Consider the following 23,452-nt stretch of genomic DNA (forward strand, 5'->3'; position numbering starts at 1 on the left):
CACATGTTAATTTATATATTTTATTCAAGATTCAATATTACAGTTAAAGGTATAACCTCTTAGTTATCTGGTATTTTGAACTTCTGCAATATATTTGTTTGATTACTTATACACATCCCAGTATCAGTCCTGGAGAAGGACAGATTTTTTTTTTACTTCTCAAAATCTCTATAAAACCAAAGCTTGTGAGAAAACAAGAGGGGAAAAACTTCATCAGCTCTTATCAGATGGTAGACTGTCCATTTGGCATTCTGCCTGGAAACTTGCAAACTCAATTAAATGCACATACGGTCCGTAGCAGGCAGAATCAGTCTTTGCCAACACACATCCCTCTTACAGGCTTTCCAAACTGTACCCACGCTAGATAGCTTTTTCCACATAGATGATTTTTTCCACTTCTCCAGCAGCATCAGCTCAGCATATTGTCTTCTTTACCCTGAAAGAATAGAGGAAGAATGCCAAGATGAACATCAGTTTGAACTCCACAGGGGTGATTTTGCTATCGAGGACTTTTGTTGAGGAAGACAGGTATGGAGATACCTAGATTTAATGAGCAGTGCTGGTAGAATTAATAAATCTTCTCAATACGCCCTGAAGCAGCTGTTCTATTTTGAAATAATGAGCATATGGTTTCATTATATTTCATTGATTTGATTCCCTTCAGCTAAAGAAATATTTCAGGGGAATGCAAACAACTTACAGAATTCCTGCATATTTCTCACTCCTTTTATTTTCCCTGGCTAAACAGAAAGCTGACTGGCATGTAAAAGGAAGAGCCAGAGGCAGCATTCAGACTTCTTAATAGGGGTTGTGTGAGGGGCAGCGGGGCCTCTAACAATAACGAGGACTTGTGTGTGCCTTGAAGTTGCAGTGCTTGGGGGTTCCCTTAGAGATTTTGGTTTTGTGAAAGAAATTGTCTGAAAGAAACAAGCTCAAGCTGAACTAACATGACTTATAATCCAAATTCTTTATTTAAAATTTCTCTCCAGAAGTAGGGGATGGGCAGAGAAGAGGGTAGAAAACATCAAAGTAGCTTGTTACTCTAAAACACTCAAAATTTATAGAAAGAAAGGAAGTTATGAGTTAATTTTCAATTATCTACAAGAACAAACCTTTGAAAGCAAAGCAAAATATTTTACTCTCTCAGTTGCTAGAGCCATTTCACTGTCCAGCTGTTTAGAGGGGAAACTGTATTATATTCAATATTTTATCCACTGTGCATACTACTGGTGACATTAGAAAACCAAATTCGGAAATGAAAGTCACTTACAGTTTCTATTTTCATAAAATCCTTCTGGAAACTAATTTCTGGAAGCTGCAAGCTCACAGGCTATCTTTTTAAAAACAAATAAGAAAAACTTACATATGTTTTCATTAGGTAACTGGATAGTCTTGGCAGCTCTGGCATCTGGAGGGCAGGAGCCATTCCTGGAAAGTCTGGTGACTGACAGGGAGGCACTGTGTTCCCTTCGATCAACTTAGTAAAGACGTACATTCTGCTTCTGGTTATTGACTCCCTTCCCTATTCATTGCCACTACAGTATTTTGCAGCATACATATATTAGTATGATCTACCTGTGTGTGTATATGTATATATATATGTATATATATATATATGTATGTATATATATTTGTGCTATACATATGTATAGATATACAGTATACATTACAGTTTTTGTGAACAGCAAATCATGTACTAACAGTTGATGAGATTCTGTTCCTTTACCTGAAATGTACTACAATATTGCTGAAAGTACTTTAATTTTCCTTTTTTATTTAAATGAAATCTGATTTTAATAGTCCCTTTGAGACTTACAGACTATTTCTAATGGTGGTATTTTAGATGAGAAAAAGTCCATCTGTTTTTAATGCTATAGCAACTTTCTCACCTGCTTCAAATGCCTAGTAATATATCATGCAAATATTGACACTGTGAAACCAAAGCAAAAGGATTCATTTTCAGGTGTTTGCCACATTTGAACCAATGATGTGTAATTGTAGATCCAGGCCTACAACCTACAAGACCAAAAGGAAACCCATGGTGGTATTTTTCATGCACAAGAATTCAGTGCTTCTTAGAATAAGAAGCTATATACTTCAATTTATTTCCAGCAGAAATAAGAGTAGTCTGTGTTTTGATGGATTGCAAACTAATACTAGGATCAGTCAAAGCCATTTTTTTCTCTCTTAGTGCAAGCAAAATAAGCTTGGACATCACAAAAAGTGAAACAACATCATCACAAAATACCAGTCTTTAGAAACCAAATTAATCTCCCCTGCCTTTAAAATGTATCTGAATTATTACATTTGCTATCAAACTCAATTGCAAAATTTATTTCAGCCTTTTTGTCCAGCAGAGATTGTGGCACAGTGATGTTTGCTTTTTATTTCTGGCATGCAAGTGGCAGGGAGACAGATGAAAACACCTCTCTTTTTGTGACATAATCCATACACTATAAAATTTTTTTATTGTTGTGAAACAGGTACCATTCTGAACTGAAAAACACCTTTCTGATATGAGCAGACACACTCTCTGAATTACCCAGTCAATTAATTAATGCTGCATAATTTAATAAAGGATGGTAATTACTCAGTTTTCCCCATCTTTTTCCCCTACCTGCTAATGATAACTTTATCAAGCTTAGACAGGGGATAGTGAGCATGTATGTGTGTGTAGGGAGATAATTTACAATGAAAAAGAATGAGTAAGCAGATGAAACAGCAAATGGTTCAGCCCAGGAACAGGCTTCTAAAATCTTCTGTTTTTTTACATACGGGGAACTGCAGAATGACAAAGTTTTAAGCAGAATAATAGTGACAACAGAGTTGTTAAAAGAGATAGAGAAAAAAGATAATCTCCATGCATTTATTTATCAGATTTCATTTTTATTGAAATCTCTGTTAGGAGAAAAAAATGTATTTGTGGACAGAAAGGTAAAGTTCACTCCACGGGCTTTTTCCTTTCTCCCTTGCTACCTCTAAGAGGGGAATGGATGATGACAATTACAGCAGGATCAGTCTTGGAAGCAGATATATTTCCTTTAGGCATTCTTCAGTAGTCACACCATATGGTGCAAGTTTTTCCTCATTCAAAGGTAGGTGCCAAAGGTTTTGCAAGCATCGATACATTAATCCAAACTTCTGAAATCTCATCCTGGTACATATATACTCTTTTGCATAAAGCACCTCAGAGGAGTCCTAGCATACGTGTATGTCCTCTGTCCAACTACGAGATCATTTAAGTCATTACAATCTGGTGAAATTTTCACTCTTTTCATTTGATCTATGCTCAAAGACTTCTCAAAATAAAACAAAAAAATAGATTTTTTTAAAGTAGAAAGGTGCTAAGCAACGGCAAGTTATATAATAACTGCACTGTTGGTAAAATTTGATAATAATAAGGAGGTTTTTCTGAGTTAATAAATGTCACCTTTTTAAAATAAATATTCATTGAATTATTGTTCTAGAATCTGAATTGTTGTATTATTGTTTATAATGTCTGAGGTTTTAGCTTGATTTGGAGCCTAAATGACTTAAATGAGCATAAGGTTTTAAATAAGGATAATTAATTGAATTTATTTATCACTAATTTGTAGAACATTTCAAACAATACATTCTATTGATAAACATGATAGATTATTGCTTAAGTGGTAAATTTAAATCTAAGAAATCATGTGTGAAACTTAATGTTTTATGACATTTTCCATAGATACAAAAAAAATATTTTCAGACCACAAAATAGACTGAAGCATAGATGAAACTTCTTTGACCTGGGAGCCTGTAAACTCATATTGAGTAACCACTCATATTCAGCCTAATTCTGAAGGCACTTAACTACCTTCTTAAGGAGGAACAAGGACACTATGGACCCTATAAAGGATACTTCAGTGGGCAAAGAAATAGTATCTTCTCTTACCTGCACCACATTTTTGGAGGTTTTGTCCCCTGGGCCTCTTATTTGTATTCCTGTTGAGGCCCCTCTGCCCTTTAAGCACTACACTGTCATAAAAGAACTGCTTTCAGAAACGAAAATTCTTCATTATATCTTCTCTTTTTCTTTTTTTATCCAGCTATTCTCAGCAGGTTGATCTGAGGCAAAGCCTGTAATGCCTCTTTTGTTTGTTTGGGGTTTTTTTATTTTTATTTTTATTAATTCTAAAAATCAAGACAGTGATGGTCATGCTGCAACCAATCCAGATTAACTGCTACGTACCTGACATGGAAGAGAGAGAAGAAATGTTCCCCATCATAGGAGGGACACGGACCTGTGGCAACAAGTCCAGAGGAGGGCCACAAAGATGATCAAAGGGCTACAGTACCTTTCCTACCAGGACAGGTCGAGAGAATTGGGTTGTCCAGACTAGAGAAGAGAAGGCTCTGGGAAGACCTTAGAGCAGCCTTCCAGTAACTAAAGCGTGCTCACGAGAGCTGGAGAGGGATTTTTTACAGGGGCACGTAACTGAAAGAGCGTAAGTTTAGATTAGATACAATAAAGAAATTCTTTACTGTGAGGATGTGAGAGAGGGAAGCTGTAAATGCCCCATCCCTGGAGGATTGAAGGCCAGGTTGGATGGGGTTTGGGGCAGCCTGGTTCAGTGGAAGGTGTTCCTGCCCATGGCAGGAGGGTTGGAACTAGAAGAGAGTCAGTCTTTATCTGACAGTCATTATGGATGTGATGGTAAAATGAATAGCATTAGACTAAACAAAAAGATATTAATGCATTTACAGGTATGAACTTGAGAAATAAAAGTGTAAATCATCTCACACTTCAGCAAGAACCTTGGAAGAGAGCAGGTTAAAGATTCTGATAGCAGAATTAGAACAGTTTAAGCCAAAATGCAAAGTTCTTAAAAGCACTCCAGTTTCAGAGGGAGGTTTAACTTTCCTTGTCACTGGGTGGTCACTAGAAACATGAAGCTGAAATGTGCATATAATAGTGGTCTCAAGCAAAGGGAAGTCTAAAACGAGAAATACAAAGTGAAGTTTGAAACCAGCCAAATAATCCTGGCTGCAGAAAATAAATAGCTCTTTAAAAATGAGTGATGCCAATTTCCAGTGACTTGGCTAATGGGAACTGAGTATACTCACATAGGAAAACGTGAGAATTTCTTTAAATCTTATTAGCAATTAAATTCATGAAGTGTTGAGTTGCTTCTCCTGTCAGCAAAAGGGAAAGCCCATGACTGGGCTTAGACTGTGACTCTTTCATTATGAAAGATACTCTGGCCTGTTTAGCAGCAGGCTGATTCTTACACTGAATTGTGAAGAGACTTGCTCAGTAACACTCAAGTATACTCAAGCAGAGACTCTCAACAGAGAAGCCTTTGTGAGATCCCTTAGAAATAAAACCTAACTGGAAGTACAGTAGTCCCACACCACAATCTCATAATTTTAGAAGGAAAAATTTAAATTTATATACCCCTTTATTTTACTGTAACCTTGTCATGACTATACTAGAGCGCAGTGTGATTCAACTAGCTCCAAGCAGAACAAGCTTGTGGCTTTAATATGCCATCTTGTGACAGAACCATTTTGGCATATATTAAACATTAGGTGTATCTGTCATGTTGTATGTAGATAACACCAAGAACAAAAAATTGCATTTTGAAAAGATTTTTTAGTTTCAAGTCATTCTCATCTTGTATGAAATCTTTTTCTTTTTACAAAATCTAGAATATAAAAATGTCTTTGTAAAAAATTATTTTAAAGATGTTTTGGCTCCACTGAAAACAGTAAAAAAAGAAAAGATGTTTTATCATGAAAATGTGAAAATAGAATGTTTTGAAAGTATCAGTACTTTTGCTCTTCTTCTCCTTCTTTCTTCTTAAGAAGGAATGTATCAGGGAAGTAGACACATTCATCGACAGACCACAATTTACAATCAAGGTGTTTCTGACAAGCTGTGATATGAAGATTTATTTGCTTATTAGTTTGTCTGCCAATACAATAAATAATAGAGAAATGCAACTACATGACTAAACTATATTCATTAACTTAGGCTTTTCAGCTTTAGTCTATAGATGCATCTCTGTGGCAGATTCCATGCTTATATACAGACCTAGAGCTTCCAACTGATTTCCAGGCAAAAAAAAACCAGTTTTCCTCTAAAGGTTCAGCAATGTCATTTGTGGATTTAATGTTTACAGTGTTCCTTCCCTTTGGGCTTGCTGACCTAAACCTTCACTGAAAAAAAAAGGCTATTTTTCACTGCTAATATATGTTAGTAATTAAAGAATATTTCTCAATTTCTTTCTTGGTATTTTTTTGCACTGCGTCTCACTCTCTCATTAAGAAAATTGGTACTTTAAAATAATAAATGCAAATTTTAGACAAGATTGGACAGCAAGAACAGTACAAAATAAATCAATACAAAAGCAGCAATAGTAAGAAAAAGATAATAACATTCACCAAATCAGAATCTTTTACGGTTCAGAATTGTTATAATGACTCAAACCCAGTACCAGAATTTGTTATCCCTTTAAAATAGTGTCTGTTAGGCAAGACATTTATTAATAGAAATAAATAGCAATATCTTGACCCAAGAAGCTCTAAAGGCAGATGAAATGCCTGTAGATTGAAGTAGGGCTTTCATAAACTCTGAATTCTTGAGCCAGAAATCCTCCTCCAGTTTTATTGCAAGTGAATCTGGGATGTTATTCCTTTCTAATAAAGTTGCAGACATAAAATACAAGTTGTTTTGTGGGTGCAAATTAATATGCAGTATGTTGATAGACATTTGATAGCTCTGAATGAGCAACAAGAAATGTTTCAATGAAACAAAGCATTACTATCTCATAATAGGAGTCTGAATAGTGAAAAGCCTAATATAACAAAGCAAAGAACCTATTAAAGTAATAAATAGAGGGTTATCTCTCCAATGTTCGTGAACTAAGTCCCAGGTAGCTTAAATCTATTCAGTCCACAGTAACCAACATTACATAGCTAAATCTTTGAAGGACGTGGAAGATAGCAGACTGTTTGCAGGAGATGTGTGTGCATTTTGTTTGTTGTGGTTTGTAACTCATTTTTAATAGAAAAGTATTACAGAAGGAAATCATTCACTCAAAGAGTAGCTTTGGTAGCACATAATGGTTATGAATGTTATTGCTGACGGATAACACAGCAGGAAAATACATGGAATCTGGTCATAATAGTGGAAGATGACAGATTTCTTCGTTCTGCTGCTTGATTTGCCTCTTCATATCAATGTCCATTATAACTCCTGTCAATATATCCTCTTATGTTCTGATTTACACCCAACTGCTAAATATGTTCTGTACTGTACACTTGAATTACCAGTTGGACTTTTTGGACACAAAGCTACTTATTATCAATATTATGGCAATGTTATAATATGAGAGGTTTTGTTAAAAAAACATACAAATTAAAACTATTGCACCAATGGGAGCCCAGGTGCTGTGTGATTCAGTGAGCAGATGCTTTCAAAAGAGGCACTATGCATTTTTCTACTGTGCTTTTAGAAGAATTTTACTGTGATCTTAGCATTCCATACTGCTTAATTGTGTTTAATTATCTTCTATGTCTTCTGCCCTTAGAGGTAGATGAGTGGCAGTACTTTAGTTCTTAAAATGGAGGATGACACGTGCTATTTCATCTCATTTACTCAAAGCGGAGAAGGGGTTTCTATGGACTTCAAACCCCTGCCAGTGACAAATTACTTCAGAATCCCTTTGGAACTATTAATAGCCCAGTGCTGCAACTTCAGTTCTTCCCAAGTGATGGAAACGTTTTAAATGAACTAGTGCAGTGGGTGTTGAGAAACTCCTTGATGCATCTGATGCATTTTTCATCATTATTTCATGCAATTATTTACCAAGAAAGAGTGTAACAGCAAAGACTCCCTTTCAATTCCTTCAATTCCACCTGACTACACTTTAATTTCCTAATCAGTTCTTCTAAGTTATATATATGTTACTGTTTTTCTGTAGGTCTTGAGCATCTGATCTGGAGATTTGAATTGTAATAACAGTCACAGCACAAAGTCACTCTGGGTTTTCTGGAGTGTGGAAGGGGAAATCTGTGCCCTCCCTCCTCGTTTGACTCAAAATTGCTGTCAGATAGAAGCTGAATCTCGATTGCTGCATGAAAGTTGTTTCACAGAACTCAAGGAGTCCTAGACAGTCTTCCTCACTTTATCTAGCATTTTGCTCTTTTCAAAGTACAGTTTTCACTTGAGGCTACAGAGAAAACTGCAAAAGAAGCCAAAATGATTGCTGGCAAAACAAAAGTGGGATTAGGACTGATTCTCTGTCAGTCAATAGATATTGCTTTAGATTGTCCCTGTAGGTTTACTGCTGCTAGTTTGTTTATTAAAAATAGTAATAATTTTCAGATTGATTATCAGCAGTAAGCACGGTCAAAGTAAAGAATATTGTCAGCAAAATTCATATTAACAGGCATAACTTGTGAAAGCAAAATAGTCATGTCCTTGCTTAAAACCTTGCCAGTTAGTTATATGAAGCAGCTGCCATTACTTGGTATTTCAGAGCTCTTCCCGAGGCAAAAATTGCTGCAAGTGCAGTGGTAATTTTATTTCGTTATGGACAGAATTGGAAAATGTTCAGTTGCAGCCAACAAAAATTTTAGCTAAACGCTGAGAAAGCATCAAGCTGGTTTACTGGCATATTCAGAAAGGTCATGGAAAGTCACTTCCACAGGTGCTGTTTTTGTGAGGAGAACTAACTGCTAGAAAAGAGTGGAAGTGATTATTAGTAGGTGGTGTGTTATACGTGAATGTCTCATTTTTGTAGAATTTGTGTGTCCATTTTGGAGCAGAACCACTGAGACTGATACCACAATGGAAATGAGCCATCTTGAAACACGGTTACACCTTGTAAAACCTTAATGAAACATCATGTCTGTCAGTAAACATCCATGACCAAAACTACCACCCAAATCAGCCGCCCTCCTTACTGCAAGGTGAGCAATATTTGCTAGGCATGTGTAAGAAGAGATTTATTATGTCATCTTATATAACTTGTGGTATCCACGATGCATGCACAAAGGCAAAAAATACAATAAAGGATTATCCACGTTAAGTCTTCTGGAACAGCAGCTGGCATCGCTGAGATGCTTTAGGGAAAATGACAAGAGAGCAAATGACAAGAACAACCTGTGCTTAAGTCAAAGATCCCACCCAATGTGTCTCGCTGTTTGACTGTGAAAGTTTCTTGTCCTCTGAGCAATGATCCTGCTATGTCCAGGATTCCCTAGTGCTTGGTGGCTCAGTTTCTAGTTCTACTTATGCTCGGTCAGAATTCAGAAGAGATGCTTGTCCCAAAAAACCCCATAACTGCACATTCTAACATGATCATATTAATTTTTAGTGGTCTGCAAGTTGAACGCATCTGTGAATGGAAAAAGTAATTTAGTTTTCTCACTTAGCCTGCAAGAACTTGCATCCACTCTTTTTCACCTGCTTGAAAGGACTGAGGATGATAAATCAAGCAGTAAGTTTAGCTTTGCAAGTCCTACCTTAGAAAGTCCACATCTTTCCCCTGCAACAAAGTTTGAGATCCTTCAGTCAGTCAACCCCAGCTACTTACTTTCAACTGCTGTCTATACCCAGCATCTTTTCTGCAGACTTAAAAAATACACTCAGCTTAGTATAATTTATATTTGTACCATTGACGTATTCTTTAAAGTGTATTAAGAAATCTGAGACACACTTAAAAAACATAATCTACTTCAAACATCTTGATGGACTTGCACCTTTTTAGAGGATGGAAAAAGGATGGAAATAAAGGAGGTATAGAAACAAAGGCATTAAAGAGCAAATGAAAAGCAGCACAGCATGAATCCTGGAGCTGCTCAGGGGAAACCTGTAGGCTGTGTCCCTGCAGAAGACACAACCATCTTTTTTTCAGAGTGCATGAAAGAAAATATTGAGGGTTTGGGCTGTGGTAGGGCTTAAAACTTTCTTAGACACTAACCTTTGCATTGAGACTCAGTCAAAATCTTGTCCTACAGTAATAGCATAATTACCTAAGTTGTCCTGCACAAGAAAGAAGTCTGGTGTGTACTTAGTTTCCATTTTTATTTCTGTTCTCTGCCTTCTTTTCAGTTGAATATTTCCTGTTATAATCTAAACAAGAACATTATTGAATGATAAGTGACATAGAAAATATCAACCAGCATCAGAAAACTTTCATTTACCTTGATGAGTATTTACTGTTATAGAGCATAGTCTAAGGAGGAGTTTCAAGAATATAAAGGGGATCTACAACCATGAAATAGAACCATCCATTTTCATTGTACACATAATTATTTTGAAACTGGAGTTTGTACTTGTCTATATAATTGAAATAAGGCAGAAATAGTATGGTGTGGAAAGTCTCTGTTGTATCAAAAGTTTCAAATCCAAACCATAAAAAATAGCAGGGAACAGTGGGGGAATATTTTCTTGGAAATCTGACTGTGAGAATCATGACCTCCTTGGAAAACGCAAAGGTGAGAGTCAGGTAGTAAGCAATGTGTGGAAATTTCTGTGATCCTGGTGTTATATACTAAGTTTCAAGAACAGAAGTGAAAGACCAGAAAAACCTGGAAGGTATGATAGAAGTTATATTAGAACAACAATATCCACTGAGATACACTTGAGGAGTATACCAGACTGCTTCATACATTGATGGAGGTGCAATTTTTGGGATGATGGTAGAGTAAATCTCAGAGCTGGGAACAAAGGAGGTAGAGGAACAAAGACACTGAAGAGCAGAGGTATAAAGGGCATGGTGCCCTCTTGATATCTGCTGAAGAGAGACAGATATACTTCTAAAGAGTGATTCAATCTACCTGTCTTAAATGTTTGTACGAGGGATTTAGTCAACTGTTGCAGCTGTCCATCACCATTGTCCAGAGAAACTGGATGAACGGGTTGAAAAAATACATCAATTTTAGACGGAAAAATGTTAAATAGTAAAAGGAGGAAAAAAAAAAGCAGTCATGCACTATACCCACTGCACATTTAGTCAGTTGGTGGTTTTTGAAGGCAGGTAGTTGTAGTTTTTCATTATGATCAGACCATGCGTTTCTTGGTAGGTTAAATGCAGCCAGACTCCTCATGCACTGCTGGAGAGTATCTACTAGAAGCAGGAAAGTAAGATAAAAGAATTGGGATGAAAGACTATACACGGAGAAAAAAAAATTAAAAATATAAATTAATTTAAAAAAAATGCCTGAGTTACTTTTAAAGCATGATTTATTTTTTTCCCACAAGATATCTATAACATAATACCTCGTGTTTCCTTTAACATTTATTTCCATTCATTCTTTGATTATAAAGATTCACCTGTCAACAGGTGCTCACTTAACAACGCAGAAGATTTTGTAGTGACTGATATATTTTTGATCGATGTATATAAAGTGGGAAAAATAATATCAAAATCTAGTTTAGAATATAAAAAAAATGCTGCATCAGTTGTCTAACCTAAATTAGATTCTTTTTAGTATCTGAATTTCCAGGTGGAATGATGACTATTGAGTCTCAGTAGGATTGTTCCTTTCAGTAAAGGACCTGAAACACAGAAATATATGAAACTAACATTTAACCACTGCACAACAGTGCAGTGTGACAGACGTTTTTTGTTTACTATGCCTTTAATATTGAATAATAAATGTAGGTCTATTCCTGCAAGATGTCTGCAAGAAAAAGAAAAATGGAGATACCAAAAGTCTTGCAAGATTCAGTTTTCTGCATGTCATGCGTAATTTCATGTTGCTTGCAAACCTGAGAAAATACTAGAACACAGGAACTTTGTTAAAGCCATAGAAAATTTGAGGTGAAATACTTCTTCAAAAGGTAAAAGGTTGTTTCAAAAAGAAAATCAATAATCAGAAGTAATTATGGGCTAAATTTGTGTTGGATATTAGGAAAAGAACAGCCTATACTATGATGATAATCAAAAACTGGAATAGAGTGCCCAGGGAGGAGCATAGTAAACACCCATGGGGAGCACAAGGAGTGCCTGTGGAGGGTTTTCTCTTGTCTCGTTTTAAAAAAATAAGTTATGGAAGGTTCTTTCAAGAATGGTTTGAAGACAGTTTGCTCCTTCTTTGGGTAAGCATTGAACTAGATTGACCTCTTAAGGTCTTGCTGAGTTCTATATCCTGCAGTTTTTAGGAAATACAAATTACTTGTTAACACAGAATCAAAAAACTGTGTTAACCTAGGTGGCAGTTAAAACATACATAGTTATTTCCATGCTGAAGGCATAACGTCATTAAATGTGAGCACAGACATATAAATGCATGCTTGCCTATAGAGAAAATTGCAACTCCTGCTATTTGTAAGGAAATGCTACTTTTATCATAAATCATCAAAATACCTCTGTGCATTTTGATTAAAAAAGACACCTTTGGGGTAGTGGACTTTTAGGAGCAGGCCAATAAAGCTTACTTACCTGAATAAATATCCTCATTTGTGCACCAGAGAAATGTATTTGACTCTGATAACTGGCTAAGCAGCAAACTCAGAAGTACAGAGTCTTAGAGCTGACTGCCACCCAGACAAAAAGATGTCATGTGGTATATGAATCTTGGGTTTGATGGAAGTCTTACTTGGCTCTTGTGATATTGCAGATACTCTTGCAAACTATGGCATTGCAGAGCCTGGACAATTAATCTATGTGTTTTCAGCTTATACTGCCCAGCCAGCAAGTAGATTAGGGGCACAAGAAGCCGGAAAGGGCCATCACCAGGACAGCTGACACCAAACGACCAAAGGGATATTCCAGACCACATGGAATCATGCTGAACAATAAAACTGGATGGAGCTGTCTGGTGGAAGTGGAGGGATGTGCCAGAGGGTGTGGGATGGGCATCCCACTGCTTTGAGACTGACTGTTTCATCTCAACCCACAAGTTTTTTCTTTATTCTGAATCTCTTCCCCATCACAGTGAGGGTGTTAGTGAGTGGTCAGGGGTGTTTAGCTGCCTGCCAGGTCAAATCATGACACAGGAAAACCAAGCAAAAGTCATAGTTGTTTGGAGATGGATTTGCTTTCCACCTTGCCAAGATTTTACCCCATAGTTGTCCAGCTTATTCCTGAATTTTGTCATCATCTCATTTCATGTAGTGCATGAAATCTAACATGTGAAATTGTAATAACATGTTTTTAATTTGCAGAGAAATATAAGAGATAAAAGGGACTTTATATGAAGTTAGTTTGGAATTAACTATGGCAACTTTTCCTCTCTAAATGGTGTTTTTATCAGACTTTTTTATAATTTAAAGAAAATGAAATTGTATTTATTAACATTGCTGTATTTTTTATATTATGTCAGTTAATAATAACTTTGTTTCCTTATGTCTGTCAAAAATTCCATGTAGCACTGAAAGCAAATGCCTTCTAATCTGTGACACAATCTCATTTATTTTAATTACACAAAGTTCTCTGTATCACTTGCCAGTGAGTCCATAACTTTATTAGGCTTTTTCTTCAGTAAGACCCAGTAAGAACTCATAGCATGGTTATGAATGGATATGTTCTCGAGATTTGGCTTCAGTTCAGAAAGCATTAAGACAGCACTGGGAAAGAGAGTTCTGAAAGTCTTCCCAAAATGGATATAGCTAATAATTTCTCAGTGTAACAAATTGTACTTCATCAGCTATTACCTTGTTTCACACACCGAAATGCCAAGGCTTTCAGTTCTGTCCCTTTCACTAAGAGTCAACAGCAAGTGGAGTGTCAAGCAGAGAAAATAGGGTGTCAGCAAGGGGACGCTGGCAACACAAAGAGATGCTATTAGCAAATGTGCAGTTGTTAATGTTAGAGATGCAATGAAGCCCGAAGACTGGATTGCTGTGCTATGCACCAAAGAAATGAAGAGGTAAGGCATCGGGCATCAGCAGCCCTATCTTCACATCTTCAGATAACATCTGTTTTCTAAAAGAGCAAGAATGTGTCACTGGGGGGAATTTTCATTTCATCTTTCAAATCCTCATTTAATATACACTATAACTTGAAGATAGACCAAAGAAGTTCTGTGATGAATTGTAAGCACAGATACAGAGATTTCAAGAAATTTTCTCAGATTCAGTCCAGACTGGAAATCTGCTGTTCTCTCCTTTCACTTTCTTATAAATAAAGATTATAATAAGTTCTTCATGAGATGGTGACCTACTGTATCCTTTGTGAGACCACTTTGTAACTTGATGATATGGTTCAACCACATGAATATCTCAGAAAGTTTTCAGATATCATTCTGTGTAGTTCTGCCTGATTTTTAATACCTTGCAGGACTTATTGGACTGTGAGAAAGCACAGAAATAACCACTCTTGTGGAATAGTTCTCCTTCTCATGTACTAAAGAGACCAAGTACAGCAAACTGAGCACATTAATCATCTGGAAAGGTAGGAAAAAGAGCTTAACCCAGCACTAGAAATTATGAGATCTGGGTCATATAACCCTTGACAAATTGTGTTCCTGTTGACAAAATGGAGACTTAACTGTTGTTTTCAGGGTGCTAAAACAGAAACAAGGGCATACAGCTGATCTATTGTGCTTTCCAACCCTTATTTTTACAAATGATAATCAGCTGAAAAGATTTGAATGTATTTTCTAAAACAGAAAACTTCAGGCCCTTTCCCTTAGGATAATACATAAAATATTAAGGTATTTGTTTGGGGAAAGCATGCTGTAAGTGAACAGAGCAGGCTGTGGAAGGATTAGCAATAGAGGTTAATTTGCATTTCTGAGCATTTCCCCTCCTCAGAAGTCACAGTTTACCCAGGAATCCCTGCAGACACCCTGCCTTGCCATGATGGGTCTGAGCAGGAAAGGGCTGGGCTGAAGCATTGGGACCAGATGTGGGGCATGGCCATGGCACAGAGGTGTTGTCTGTGTGTAAATGAAACCAAAGAAATGAAATGGAGGTGTTATGAGAGACGTGTATCTCTTAGCGTTATCCTAAGAGTGGCTGAATGAAGCATTGTACTTCAAACTACGCAAGTTTAGGTATGATTTTGCTTTTGTAATTTGGTTGATTTTTTTTTTAATACTCCATAGTAAGTTATAATGACAACTCAAAATTGGAAGCCTTCATACAAATCCAAACTAATAACCTGCTCATTCAAAAAATGAAAATTATTATGATACCATACAACCTCAGCAGTAGTTTGGTTTTGTTTAGAGGTACAGACTTGGGGAACAGCACTAACTTAGCAAAATAATTCCCATATCCCTTTCAGAATATAAACAAAGCATGTTTCTATACTGATAATGGAGTAGGCAGATGATCAACAAGGTTGGCACCTTTTAAATAGAACCACTAATGCTTTTTGTGTTGCAGCCTTATTGGAATTGCAAAGGAGATGAAGAAGGGCAGGAGAGGTGAAAAAAGTGATAAAGGATTTAAAACGATCCCTTTGTGCAACATGCAAACTCCTCTTTAGTGCATTTGTTAGGTCTGGCTGAATTATTTGGAGTGAATAATTTACATCACTACTTTTGGACTTTTTTCCATCAAAGAGATTATTTCAAGGTCTATGTGAAATTGAATCATACATGATAAATACTTTGGTAATCTTATTTTGTATTTACAAATTATGTTAAGTAACAACAAATTGTTTGCAACCAGATGTTCATGTGAATTTCACCAATCACAACAGTAGAGAAAAAAGTGCCTACTAAAATAATATAAACTCAAAATATATAAATAAAAAAACCAACCCTTTTAAAAACATACTTTTAATTTTAGAAAGCATCTATAAATGAATCAGCAAAAAGAATTTTTTTAAGGGCCTTTCAGGGAATGTAGGAGACAAGGTAAACATGGTGAAGATTTCTTTGGAACTCCCTCTCTTCATAGTTAATTTGGGATTCAAAAATAAAATTTTCTTTTGATTGTATGGATTGCATAGCAAAGAATTTAGAGCTGAATTTCAAATGGTCTACAGGAGAGACAGTTTCTAGAGCTTTGAAACTGGTATGATTACACAAAAGTCATAGCTAGAGGAGCAAGGATTATTCTTCCATGGATGATTTGAATCCAGAAGGTCAGATAGAAACAAAGTACTTGTACCTAGATGTCCCTTATTTCTTTTCTTCAAACATGTGAACTGCATGCATTACAGTCCTGCCACAATTTGTCTTCTGCAGGAACCATAGAGAACTAATATTCTGTTTAACATTAATTTCTCTGAGGTACTGTGAAAGAGGAGAATGGGAATCCACAAAGGTCCACAATTTGGAGACCTTTCAACTTGCAGGTGCAATTATTTGCAGGCAAAACCCCTCTCAGCCTACACAAGCTGAAATAAATTAAAGTGTACTAGCTCTAATTACTTGCTCAATCTTCAACTTTGATTCTGTGGGTGAGTATGAATTCAGAATCCTCGATGATACTATATGGATAACTAAACATCTATATTTGCTCTTATTTCATGGGAATATCGGTATCTTAAGAAGGAATTTACTGATAACAAAGGAACTGAAAAATTTTACACTTCAGCAATAATGTTGACTCTGCAGTGACATGAATTGTAAAAGTGGGTACCCTAAAAGTACAAAAAGAGGTCCTTGGCTAAATCCAGAACACTGATTTGTTAACTGGAATGACAGCATTTTATAAAATTAATCTTCATTACTATGATTCCTCTTTGAAATAGATAGAACTGTTGAGTTGTTTTAATTCTTTTACTGAAAGATGATCAGAATTTGACAGAACAATCCTAATAATTCAGAACTGTCAGAATTTGTAATTATTACTTGTTGTGAGAGACTGAAATTGGTTAATGGTTTAAACATTGTTAAAATCATTGGAAGACTTTTGTCCACTGTAGCAAACTGTGCAAAGAACCAACTGCTCACCAAGTCCACCCCTCCCTGAATATGCCTACTCATTTGGACTATGATGGTAACTTGAGATGAGATAACGGCATCCAATTATCCCAGGAGAAGAATGTATCCACAAGTGTGAAAGAGTGGAACGCTGATGGCTCAGCCAATCAAGATGTGCAAAGTAACCACCCAGGTGCTGAGGGGATGCACACCATCACCTCAGGCTACAAACTGGGTGTTGAACAGGATAAGGAAAGAGGCAAATCCTGTGCGGTGGGGCAGTGTTTCTTTGTCTTAACACAAATTAGTCAGCTGTGATAACTCCCCTCTGGGGAACTACCAGAACAATTCCCAGGTAGCCTGAAGGTATTCATCTCTGCTGATGGGCCATAATGGTCTATAATGGACTCACTTTCACTGACTTAATAGGCAACTGTAACATTTAGAAGGTGACAAAGACTCCTGAAATGTTCCCTGATCCAATATTACATCATCCAGTGTAAAACTCCTTGCCCCGGAGGAGGTACAAGGGGCCTTTCTACCTAATCTAAGCGTAATAAACATATCCTGCTTCTTTGCTCACCCGCAGACTTCCCTCACCACACAGGCTTCTTCCCTCACCACCCTGGACTTCCCTCAACGGATCCAGACTGCAACCATCACTTCAACAAGACTGGGACTCTCACCACTGAGAAGGTCACACAAAGAGGATCAATGGGACACCGTGGGAATCGACAGAGTGGTGATACTTTTTCTTCTTACTCTATCTCTCTGTCACTCTCTCTCCTCTGCTCCCTCTTTTCATTATTTCTTTCTATCTCTCTCTATCTCACATTTACTGTTAAATAAAAATCCATACTATTGACTTTGGCATATGGTCTCATTTACACCTTAATTTAGGCAGAGGCATCTCTCTAATAACGTTAAAGAACCTGATCATAACACTCGTATTTTTAAATTTTTGTTCAGTTATTTTTACCTATGTGAATTGTACCTAGCAGATGATAAATACATTTTAACATAGGTTTTAAGAGAAAGATAATAAAAACTACCTAGAGATAAGGGTGTTAAAATGCCTTATAATTCAGCGCATCCTTTATTGAAGAGATTTGACCCCTATCTCCTATTTCAAACAATGATCTACAGCAGACGTAGAGTTTAAAAAAATAAATATAAATAAAAAAATATGTATCAACTGTGTTGTTTTTGAGGAAAAGTAATTTTGAATAGGATCATATTTCACAATTAACTTAATTAACTTCAGAGAACAGTACATTCTGCTTTACTCTTCATCTAGATAGTTCACTAGATAAGAATGTACTGCATGCACAGGGTAACAGGAAATATAATCTTTAAATTATTTCAATAAATTATGTCCTGTCTTGCTAGGTATTGTTTTACTGGAAAGAAACCCAAACTATAAGTCTAAAATAAATCAGTGTTTATCATAATGCTTTAAATGCTGATAGACTTCTATTGTTATAGCAAAAACAAACTACAATATTTGGTAGTTTTATCATTAAAGAGAGCACCAACAGAACTGAGAATACAATACCCCTATTTCATTGTTCTCTTTAGGGCAAACAAGCCTTTCTGCAGCTAGATGTGCTGTGTGATGGAGAAGATAACACGTTAAGTCTTGATTCTGTAAATAAGTGGAGTTAGTTTGGCCGCACAGGGACAGTCAGTCTGTGTGTGACCAGTTCTAAAACTGGATCTTATTTTTAATGACTTATGACAAGAGGTTTTATATCTCTTCTGTGCATAGTATTTGCCTGCCTTTCTTGTTTTTATGCTCACAGAATCACGAAATCACAGAATCATCCAGGTGGGAAGAGATTTTCAAGATCATCTAGTCCAATCGTCAACATAGCACCGCCATAATCACCCCTAAACCATATCCCCCTGTGCCACATCCAGCCTCTTGAACACTTCCAGAGGTGTTGACTTCACCACCTCTCTGGTCAACTTATTCTAATGCCTGACCTCTCTTTCAGTGAGAAAATTTTTTTCTAATATCCAATCTGAACCTCCCCTGGTGCAACTTGAGGCCCTTTCCTCTTGTCCCTTCAGCTTGACACAACAGAAGAGATTGACCCTCACTTCACTACAATGTTCTCTCTGTGTCTTTCTGCTACAAATATTATTTCTCAGGGAAAACAAATGAGACCAGAGTTTTGAGATGTAACAGGACTAGTACTGGTTTCAATGGAATGTACCATGGAAAATTGTGTATAGCTGAGCCAAGTGATTTAAAGGAACTAGCCAAGCAAAGTAAAGAAACAATGAGGAAGGGAACTGGAGCAGCCAAGCAGGCAACACCAGGTTACTCTATAACCAGGTGTATTGTCATGAAGTCCATAAAGTACTTCATTGGGGGCTCCAGGCAGAAACAACCACCAGAGACACTTGGTGAAGCCCCTCAGAGATGTTATAAGGATGTGTATATGTGCTGCTAATAAGTGTTGGGAAATGTCATGAATATGTAACAGGAATGCAGGGAATGAAAATGAATAATCATATAATATAAATATATAAACTGTAACGAAGGTACCTCTGTGTGCACTTTTGGTAAAATGATTGCTAGGGCATCCAGTGCACTGAAATCATCCGGTGCACCATAATAAAAGAATTCTTGCCTGCTAAAACTCACAAATTGAGTCTTAGAGTTTTCTTTTAAGTGCTAATTTTAGGCAACCCAAAGATAGGACCATGGTCAATTGTTTATGGCCAGCTACCTTACTCTCAACTACAGATGACAAAAATCTCATTTGGTTTTCTAGCCTTTCTCTTTGGTTACTGTTGCTTACTCTTACAGGCTCACTGGCATTTATGTTTGTTTACATTTATTTTAATTTTTTAAAATTCTACCTTGCACTTCTTTGCTCAAATGTCTGGGTTTTGAGGATGCTTTGGACAGGCCACCAGTTTTAACACCTCAGAGTTTTGCTGAGTGATTTTTAAAAAGTCTTCCTCTCAAGAACAAGGGTAAGTTTATTTTGCTTTTAAGATTTGGATGTACTCAGAGGAATGAAAAAGTTGAGGTCCTGTAACTCTTGTGTTGCTTACTGGCTTTAAATCATGATATGTAATCACCTACTACGTGTGGCTTTCTGACTGCAAGACTTTTTACTCTCCAGCCTCTTCTTCAGTCAGATTGCAACTCTTGGATACCACACAAGACCCAGCAGTGGGTGTTTGGGAATAGAGCAAGAGTAAAAAAAGTACACTCCTCCCTGTGCCTTCAGTGATAATTTGAGTGTTAGGTAATGATAGGGGTTATAGTCATCCTCAGGAGTACTGCACTTGCTGTCTAATAATTTTTAATTTATTTCACTGTTAAAGAGCCTTTTACAATTTGGGCTTCACCATATCCTGGGGAAAGAACTTCACAGACTCATTTATATATATTTCCTTTTTATTTAAGTTCTCAGTTCTTCCTCTCTTGGAAAGACACTAGTGATTTTTTTATATCTTTTTCATAACACCCCTGTCTTAACTGTTCTCCAGCTCATAAGTCCTAATCTATTTAGTTCTTTTACAGAAGCAGTTTCATAGCTCCAATTATCCTTTTCTTGCTTCTCTGTGTTGTTTTGGTTCTGCTACATTTTTTTGGCACAGAAGTGATCAATATAATCCACACATCATTCAAGATTTTCTCAGAGATATATTGTTATTCTTGTCTCATTTTCTATATCTCTCACCACCATTTCAGAACCAGATGTGTTTGTAACTCTGTTGAACAATGAGAAGATGAACCGTCCACAGTGGTTCCAAAATCTCTTTTCCAAGCAACAGGAACCAGCTTGGTGTCCATCAGGCTACAGGAGCAGGCATGATGATTTTCCTACGTAAGTTTTTCGTATTTCTTCACGTTTCTGTCAGGTAAATGAGCAGGTATCTATCTGCAGGGTAAGCTCTTCTGTTAATGCCTTTACTTTATTCATTGTATACCTCCCTTGTTTATTTTCCTGGCTGTACCTGACCTGCAGATATAGTGACGCTAGTTGCAACTCTGTCTTAAACTGTGATCAAGGTACTTGTCTCAGAACACTCATTCCCAAATCTACTAGTCTTGGTTTTTGTTTGTTCCCCATCACAGACAAAGGTTATCCCTCTTTTTTTAGCATTGTATATCCCCTGCAGCGCTTTTCTCTTTCTGAGCTGAACTGTTTTATTGCTTGTAACTTCACATCTTGTTTGCTATTTTGCCTAGGGCTTCTCAAACTTGTTTTAGCATGTTAATAAATGCCATCTGCTTTAGTGTATTATATGATGAAGGATACAGGTCTTCACAGTGTATCTGCCATCTGACTTTCAAAGACGATATTTTCTCTTAAGAAAGTAAAATTATATTTTCACTCGTATTTTTTGCAGTAACTTGAATCTAGATTTGTCTCATTTAACTTCAGGGACCTACTTGAGGTACCTATAATAAGTACACAGTTGTCTTTGTTTTATTGTGGAATCAATGCTGTATGTATATGATGATTCATCCCATGTAAGGGTTGGCTCATCTTCTCAGAAATACCTGTCTTTCCCTAGCTGACACTCCATACGCAGAGCATCAAATTGTTGTACTGATAATTGAGATACTGTGATTGCATGCTGATGTTAGATGAATTAATTCCAGGTGGGGATATTCTAAAAATGTGAATTCTTCAGAGACACAAATTATTGAAAATCTTAGTCTTCAATAAAGAAATTAAAACAAAATAAAGGGAAAAAAATTAAAAAAAAAATAAAGGGGGGAAAAAAGGTTAATAAGTTTCCTGTTTTGTCAAATCAGAAAAGGTATAAAATATTCTTAGAATGATCTTGACAAAGATCAGTCATTTTTGTGAGCAGCTTCTATGACAGTAGTTATTGCTGGTACCTCCAGACAAGATAAATACATCTGAGTATAATTATGGTTAGTGCGGATAAAAGAGTACAAACAGAGCTCAAGTGCCACTTAAAAGACTTTTGATAAAGAAGAGGAATAATTATTTTACCATATTCTTCCTCTACTAAAAGTCATCACTCCCACCTGGTCTTGATGCTTGAAGAGAAAGAAAAAGGGAGAGAACAGGTTTTCTGGAACACTTCCTTCAACAAACTGAGAAAATTAGGTAATTCTGCTGGATAGAATAATAGGGATTTTTCTATTTCAAGTACAGATGAATGGCCAGTAAGGTGCTTGTTTATGTATAACTATACATATGAAATTATTCAATAGACTGCCATTAACTGTCAAAAGGGTTGTATACGTTACCTGATGGTACAGAACTGAGAACATTCCCAGCCACATACTATCTAGGTCAGAAAGGTCTGAGCCTGTGTTAGTATAACCTTTTTACCTTCACCTTAGTAGAGGGAAGCCTTGAGGAATATGGTCCTTAAAGGATGATTGTTGTAGCCTGGAATAAAAATGTCTGGGAATATCATAAGGGGCCTTAGTTTTCTGTAGAAATTATTTTATTTTCTCTGTTTTGAATTCTCTGTGCACACTTGAGACTGAAAAAGATAATAAATAGGTTGCTCTCTGTATTAAAGCAAAAGGGGATTTCATTAAATAACTAATTAAAGTTTTCCCACCTATTATGCAAAACACCTCTGCTGACCTACTGCAGAATTTAACAATTACTGACAAAAAGGAGCCTAGCCCTGCATTACAGAACATAACCTGATATCTCTGCTATTGTTCTAATTCTCTGATGAGGGCAAGCATTACACAGAGCCCCTGAAACCATCTCTTCCTCAATTTTGAAACATGGCACACCTAACCTAGAAGAGCAGGTCCTCTAGACCTTCAGCAGAGAGGTAGAGATGCAATTAAAAAGAGCAATTCAAACCACCTAAAACCTTTCATGAGTTGTTTTCTGGAGGTACCAGCTTCATTTCTTCTTCTGGTTAGCAGCTTAAGGTGGTTATACTCAGGAAAGTACTTAGATTAAATGTGTCGGAGCTAAAATGCTCTTGATCTTTCATTTTGAAATGAAATGTTTCTGGGACTGCTTTTCTTCTGTCACATGTGTGCAATCACAAGGTATGAGGTAGGTGTCTGTCCTACCTGACCCATATCTGCTTGCACAAAGGGACAGAAGGCCATCAATGCTGGTAAGTTTTCTAAGTTTGTTCTTCGTGATGGTTAATGTAACAAGGATACAAATGTGAAGACAGAAAACTGTATTAAACCACTGAAAATGTACAGGATCTTTTATTAGTTTTAGATTAGAGAAGTCAGAAGATGCAGAAACATACAGAAACTCAAGAAATTGCTGTCCACCCATCCCAGCATTAAAAGTGTGGAGGAACAGGAGCATTTCAGTAGACTTCTGAAAAGACAAAAGAGAATAAAGGGTAGACTGAGAGCTTACTGTTGAATATGATTTAGTGTCTAAAGTTCTGAAAAGAGCTATTCTCTTTTAAATAATCCCTTCTGAATGTAGTAAAAATAAGCTAGCCAGATGCTGGCTTCAGTATACAACAGCCTTTTTATACTGGCAACACTAGAAATAATTGGTATCTCTATAACATCAGGCAAATGGGCTCTATTGAATAGTCAGATACAAAAATGTGTGGGAATCTGTTGTCAGGGAGAATCTTCAACCATTGTGTTTTCTAATGGCAATGAACTGAGTAGTGCAAAATGATTCTTGCCAGATATATT

The 23,452-nt window shown here is 36.6% G+C and overlaps 1 long non-coding RNA gene across 3 annotated transcripts in view; it reads left to right on the top strand.

Annotated features, from left to right (window-relative positions):
- The first annotated feature begins 324 nt into the window (after nt 1–324).
- LOC120323334 overlaps nt 325–23,452 on the top strand; it is a 36,115-nt gene continuing 12,987 nt past the window's right edge. The window contains exons 1-2 of one of the 3 annotated variants that reach the window (XR_005563673.1): nt 325–528; nt 17,390–20,651. This is a non-coding gene — a long non-coding RNA (uncharacterized LOC120323334). Of the gene's footprint in view, nt 529–14,388; nt 20,652–23,452 lie in introns of those variants that run through there. The other 2 variants (XR_005563674.1, XR_005563672.1) reach the window with 2 other exon arrangements.

Source organism: Pipra filicauda, unplaced genomic scaffold, assembly GCF_003945595.2.
Source record: "Pipra filicauda isolate LSUMZ 115617 unplaced genomic scaffold, ASM394559v2 scaffold237_size1200389_pilon, whole genome shotgun sequence".
In the NCBI taxonomy this organism is placed as follows: domain Eukaryota; kingdom Metazoa; phylum Chordata; class Aves; order Passeriformes; family Pipridae; genus Pipra; species Pipra filicauda.